Genomic DNA, 6,689 nt, shown 5'->3' on the forward strand with positions numbered 1-6,689 from the left:
AATCTAGATCATTAGCGTTACGTACTTTGTGTACGACGCCTAAGGTTAAGAGCTGAATGACCTTCTGGGTAAAAGCTCTCTAATAAAAATCAAATTCAAATTCAAAAGTACAAAAGTAAATCGAATGCCGTAATATGTAACTATTCACAAAACTACGAAAACATCAGAAATGTAAAATGTTTATTCAAGCATAACATGGATTATTCTGCAAAAAAAATGTAAATGATGAAAGAACAACGAACATTGTATTGAAAAAAAAAAAACACAAATAATTGAATTTTGATTGCGCATAAAAAGTCAAGATTTCGCATGTATACGTATAATACGTATAAATTTAAAAAAAAAGTATTTTCAGATGTTTTTCTGTATTCTATATGCTGTATATGGTCCTCGTGGCTCTGTGGTTAGCGATGTCAATTGTCTCCCACACGGTTGTGATATCGGGTTCGATCCCCGATCAGGTCGAGAGTCTTTTCGAACTGGATTTTTTTTTGACTCTGGGGCACGGTGTACCGTTGTACTCATCCTACAACATGCAAAATGTGCTAAAAACAATATCGATAACGAATCACTTGTCATCGCTTTAAATTTTGATTTAGAGGCAAATTCAGCATAAAAAGTCATGAATTTGCATGTTTCACGTAGTTTTGTGAATAATATCTCAAGTTTTAGTAATCATATACTTTTAATTTTTCCTCACATGTCTCTCCTGAACGTTCACAAACATTTTAATTAAAAAAGAATCACATTTCATCGCTTTAAATTTTGATTTAGAGGCAAGTTCAGCATAAAAAGTCATAAATTTGCATGTTTCACGTAGTTTTGTGAATAATATCTCAAGTTTTAGTAATCAGATACTAATTTTTTCCCTCACATGTCTTTCCTGAACGTTAACAAACATTTTAATGAAAAAACAATCAAATGTCATCGCTTTGAAATTAGATTTAAAGGCAAATTCAGCATAAAAAGTCATGATTTTGCAAGTTTTACGTAGTTTTGTGAATAAAATATCAAGTTTTAGTAATCAGATACTTAATATTTTTCCTCACATGTCTTTCCTGAACGTTAACAAACTTTTTAATGTAAAAAAAAAATAACATGTCATCGCTTTAAATTTTGATTTAGAGGCAAATTCAGTATAAAAAGTCATATTTTTGCTTGTTTCACGTAGTTTTGTGAATAAAATCTCAAGTTTTAGGAATCAGATACTTTTAATTTTTCCCCAAATTTCTTTCCTGAACGTTAACAAACATTTTCATGTAAAAACCCACATATCACCGCTTATTTTTTTTGATTTAGAACGATTTCAAATGATGGTGGTGACTGTACACCACTGAGACGGAAGCAATAACATCAATAAGATCAAACGTTACGGAATTCCATTTTTATATAGAAGACTAGTTGAACATTCCCGGCGATGCTCGGGATCAAAGGTTTCAAAGATAGATTTTTTTTTTATTTCATTGCTGCATTAGCTCAACTCACTTCATAAATATAATTTACATCTTATACTTCCATCATCTTTAAGTAGGGTGTCGAACGTCTTCGTCAGTGGTTTTCTTCGGACCTTTTTTGCATAAGATTGCGCCAGTAAAACTACCGAAGAAAACCACTGACGAATACGTTCGATACCCTGCTTCAATATTCTGAGAACGCGCAGAACGGAAATACCCATATTGGATTGTTTTTTGTGATTTTGGGCTGATTTACAGAAACTGGAAGTCACCATTTTGGATTTCAAAATGACGTATGGAGTTCCACTTTCGAAAGTATTGAAATTGTTGGCCAAATATCACTTTAGAAGTCATAAATTTGCATGTTTCATGTAGTTTTGTGAATAATATATCAAATTTAGTAATCAGATACTTGTTATTTTTCTTCAAATGTCTTTTCTGAACGTTAACAAACATTTTAATGAAAAAAAAATGTGTCATCGCTGTAAAATGACGTATGGAGGTCCACTTTCGGAAGTATTGAAATTGTTGGCCATATATCACTTTAGGTTATTTTCCTGAAACCGGAAGTCGCCATTTTTTAATCCACAAAACTTTGTAGAAAATAAGAAAATAAAAGATTTTTAATGCTTAAGCTGCCTCTTAATTGATATTCAAACAAATGAATCGTAACTTTTCCTGCAGCTAGATGTGAGTTCTAGTTTGGATTAAAAAAAGTAAACCAGTAAGATTAAGAGCTGAATGACCTTCTGGTTAAAAGCTCTCTAATAAAAATCAAATTTAAATTCAAAAGTACAAAAGTGAATCGAATGCCGTAAAATGTAACTATTCACAAAACTACGAAAACATCAGAAATGTAAAATGTTCATGCTCGAGATATGGGTTATTCTGCAAAAAAAATTGTAGATGAAAGAACAACGAACATTTTATTGCAAAAAAAAAACAAATCATTGAATTTTGATTCAGAGGCGAATTGCGCATAAAAAGTCAAAGTTTCGCATGTAATCGTATAAAAACGTATAAATTAAAAAAAATATTTTTCGTTGATTTTCTGTATTCTGTATGCTGTATATGGTCTTCGTGGCTCTGTGGTTAGCGATGTCGATTGGCTCCCACACGGTTGTGATATCGGGTTCGATCCCCGATCAGGTCGAGAATCTTTTCGAACTGCAATTTTTCTCGACTCAGCTCTGGGGCACGGTGTATCGTTGTTCTTATCCTACAACATGCAAAATGTGCTAAAACAATATCGATAACGAATTTTCTCAACTAATCTGGTTGATCGAGAGCGCTATTAGAAGGCTGCAATATTGTTGTGCTGTATACAGAAAATCATCTTCAAACATACATTTTATATTTAAACATAAACAAACATTTTAATGAAAAAAGAATCACATGTCATCGCTTTAAATTTTGATTTAGAGGCAAATCCAGCATAAAAAGTCATAATTTTGCATGTTTCACGCAGTTTTGCGAATAATATCTCAAGTTTTAGTAATCATATACTATTTATTTTTCCTCAAATGTCTTTCCTGAACGTTAACAAACATTATAGTGAAAAAAAAATCATATGTCAACGCTTTGAATTTTGATTTAGAGGCGAATTTAGCACAGAAAGCCATAATTTTGCCTGTTTTCGGTAGTTTCGTGAATAATATCTCAAGTTTTAGTAATCAGATACTAATTATTTTTCCTTACATATCTTTCCTGAACGTTGACAAACATTTTAACGAAATAAGAATCACATGTCCTCGCTTTGAAATTAGATTTAGAGGCGAATTCAGCATAAAAAGTTATAATTTTGCTTGTTTTACGTAGTTTTGTGAATAAAATCTCAAGTTTTAGTAAACAGATACTTGTTACTTTCCTTCAAATGTCTTTCCTGAACGTTTACAAACATTTTAATGTAAAAAAATCACATGTCATCGCTTTAAATTTTGATTTAGAGGCGAATTCAGCATAAAAATTCATAAAGTTGCATGTTTCACGTAGATTTGTGAATAATATCTCAAGTTTTAGTAATCATATACTATTTATTTTTCCTCAAATGTCTTTCCTAAATATTAACAAACGTTTTAATGAAAAAAGAATCACATGTCATGGCTTTAAATTTTGTTTTAGAGGCAAATTCAGCATAAAAAGTCATAATTTTGCAAGTTTTACGTAGTTTTGTGAATAAAATCTCAAGTTTTAGTAAACAGATACTTGTTACTTTCCTTCAAATGTCTTTCCTGAACGTTTACAAACATTTTAATGTAAAAAAATCACATGTCATCGCTTTGAATTTTGATTTAGCGGCAAATTCAGCATAAAAATTCATAAAGTTGCATGTTTCACGTAGTTTTGTGAATAATATCTCAAGTTTTAGTAATCATATACTATTTATTTTTCCTCAAATGTCTTTCCTAAACATTAACAAACGTTTTAATGAAAAAAGAATCACATGTCATGGCTTTAAATTTTGTTTTAGAGGCAAATTCAGCATGAAAAGTCATAATTTTGCAAGTTTTACGTAGTTTTGTGAATAAAATCTCAAGTTTTAGTAAACAGATACTTGTTACTTTCCTTCAAATATCTTTTCAAAACGTTTACAAACATTTTAATGTAAAAAAAATCACATGTCATCGCTTGAAATTTTGATTTAGAGGCAAATTCAGCATATTTTTGCTTGTTTTACGTAGTTTTGTGAATAAAATCTCAAGTTTTAGTAATCAGATACTAATTATTTTTTCTCACATGTCTTCCCTGAACATTAACAAACATTTTAGTGTAAAAAATCATATGTCAACGCTTTGAATTTTGATTAAGAGGCAAATTTAGCACAGAAAGTCATAATTTTGCGTGTTTTACGTAGTTTCGTGAATAATATCTCAAGTTTTAGTAATTAGATACCTATTATTTTTTCTCAAATATCTTTATTAAACATCAACGAACATTTTAATGAAAAAAGAATCACATGTCATCGCTTTGAATTTTGATTTGGAGACGAATTAAGTATAAAAAGTCATAATTTTGCATGTTTTACGTAGTTTTGTGAATAATATCTCAAGTTTTAGTAATCAGATACTAATTATTTTTCCTCGAATGTCTTCCCTGAACGTTTACAAACATTTTAGTTAAAAAAGAATCATATGTACTCGCTTTGAATTTTGATTTAGAGGCAAATTTAGCACAGAAAGTCATAATTTTGCATGTTTTACGTAGTTTTGTGAATAATATCTCAAGTTTTAGTAATTAGATAACTATTTTTTATAACTAATGTCTTTCCCGAACATCAGCGAACATTTGCATGTTAAAAAACCTACATGTCACCGCTTATTATTTTTGATTTAGAACGATTCAAAATGATGATGATTACTGTACACCACAGAGACTGAGGGAATAATATCAATAAGATCAAGCGTTACGGAATTCCATTTTTATATAGTAGAAGAAGATGAGTAATAAGATTTTGAAGTTCATTTTTTGAGGTAAAAATTAATTCCTCTGCGCCGGGATCGGGTTAAGCTATTGGCCATTATTTTTGAACATTATGTAAAATCTGATCAACAGTTTTGATTCAAGATATTTTGATATATCGACATAAAATTTTCAAAGTTTTAAAAATTAAACATAGGTTTGTCTACTATCCTTCAAATGCGCTACAGTAAGCCAACTTTTTTTATTTTTTGTCAAATAATATTTGTTTGCTTATGTAGAAGAAAACGAAAACAAAGAAGTAGACAAAGGAGGTGATGATGGGATGAGGACGCAGATGACAGATGTTTCATGCGCGTCATTTATCATGTGTGAAGTTATATCGGAGTATTAGAGAGGGATTTGAATTACCCATCAATGATTAAAAGAGGACAGTACTTCGTTGTTCTAAGCTTTGCTATTGTTAGTAACAAATTGCATAGATAAACTTTTGCATGTGTGAATATTTTTTTGAGCAATCCAGTATGTTTTCATGAGCAATGTTTTTTGTAAATTGTTTTTTTTTTAAATCACATTCATTTTTAGTTATTTTGTATGTTTAGTTTGAATATAACATATGTAACATCAAACAATTGAGAAAATGAAGTATTATTCAAGTTATGAAATTTAAAAAAAAAAATCGTTAGAAAACAATTTTTTGAAAATAATCTTATAATGGAGAAAAAGTATTTAGATATTGGAGTAAACAGCTGTGCAGTGAATCCGTGTAAGAAGTGATATGCAGATTCGTTTTCAAGTAAGCAATCAGTATACGATCTACTGAACGAAGGAGTTTAGATAATTTATTAAGTTTTAAACCAGCGCTGGCCATCTGCATCGAATTGTCGATAGTGTCATAGTTACATCTTTAACTTCAACTCGATATTTCAAAAAAAAAAATTTCATTTTAAATTAAATACCAACTTTTAATAGTTCAAAACGCATTTGAAAGTGGCTAGCCACTACGGGCCAACTAGTTAACTAAATAATTTAACATTAATAAGCCCAAGATTATTTAATTAGTTATTAATCTTATAGTTGCATCTCTATACATACCCACATACGTCTGTGAACGACGTACATGCTCTATTTTCGCTATTTTTTCGTAATGTTTTTTTTTTTTAAAGCTGTGGTGGAATAGTTCAGCAGTTTAACTATCTGTATAATGGTTGTTATTTAATGTGTTATGTTTAAATAGCTTGAGTAGTCCCCCATTTTGTTTCTATTTTGTACCAACAAAGTTTTTTTACTCATGTTCAAAATAACCTCAAATAAATTCAAGAGATTGTTTTTTTGTCTCTTTTTTCACCTTGAAAAACAAATCAACTCTAATTGATGAGGAATCCCTTAAATAATGTTTTGCTGATTTCTCTTCTCGGGAAGAGGGTTAACAAAGTGAGATCATCAAGAGATGCACCCTGATAATGATTTACACACCTTTGCGTTATTTCAACGAATCTTTATGCAATTTCAGCTGATTTTTATCAATTATGGGCAACACATGGGCCATTAAATATGCTATGCTATGCAAATTATGCCTCTCATCAGTCGTTGAACAAAGTTGTCATACGATCAACAAAACACACCCAACATGTAGTGCAATGGTGCGTTCTGCTTCATCAGGTCGAAAGGAAGCAACGACCGGGCTGCCGAGTAAAAACCACATTTTTGCGGCTTCACGTGGCGACTTCGACCGGGTAACGTAACGAACACGCGTGACTGGAGAGCATAACTCTCCTCGTCAATCGACCGAGTGCCGGGTTGTTCTTTCCAAAGCAT

This window comes from Wyeomyia smithii, chromosome 3, assembly GCF_029784165.1.
Source record: "Wyeomyia smithii strain HCP4-BCI-WySm-NY-G18 chromosome 3, ASM2978416v1, whole genome shotgun sequence".
Lineage (NCBI taxonomy): Eukaryota > Metazoa > Arthropoda > Insecta > Diptera > Culicidae > Wyeomyia > Wyeomyia smithii.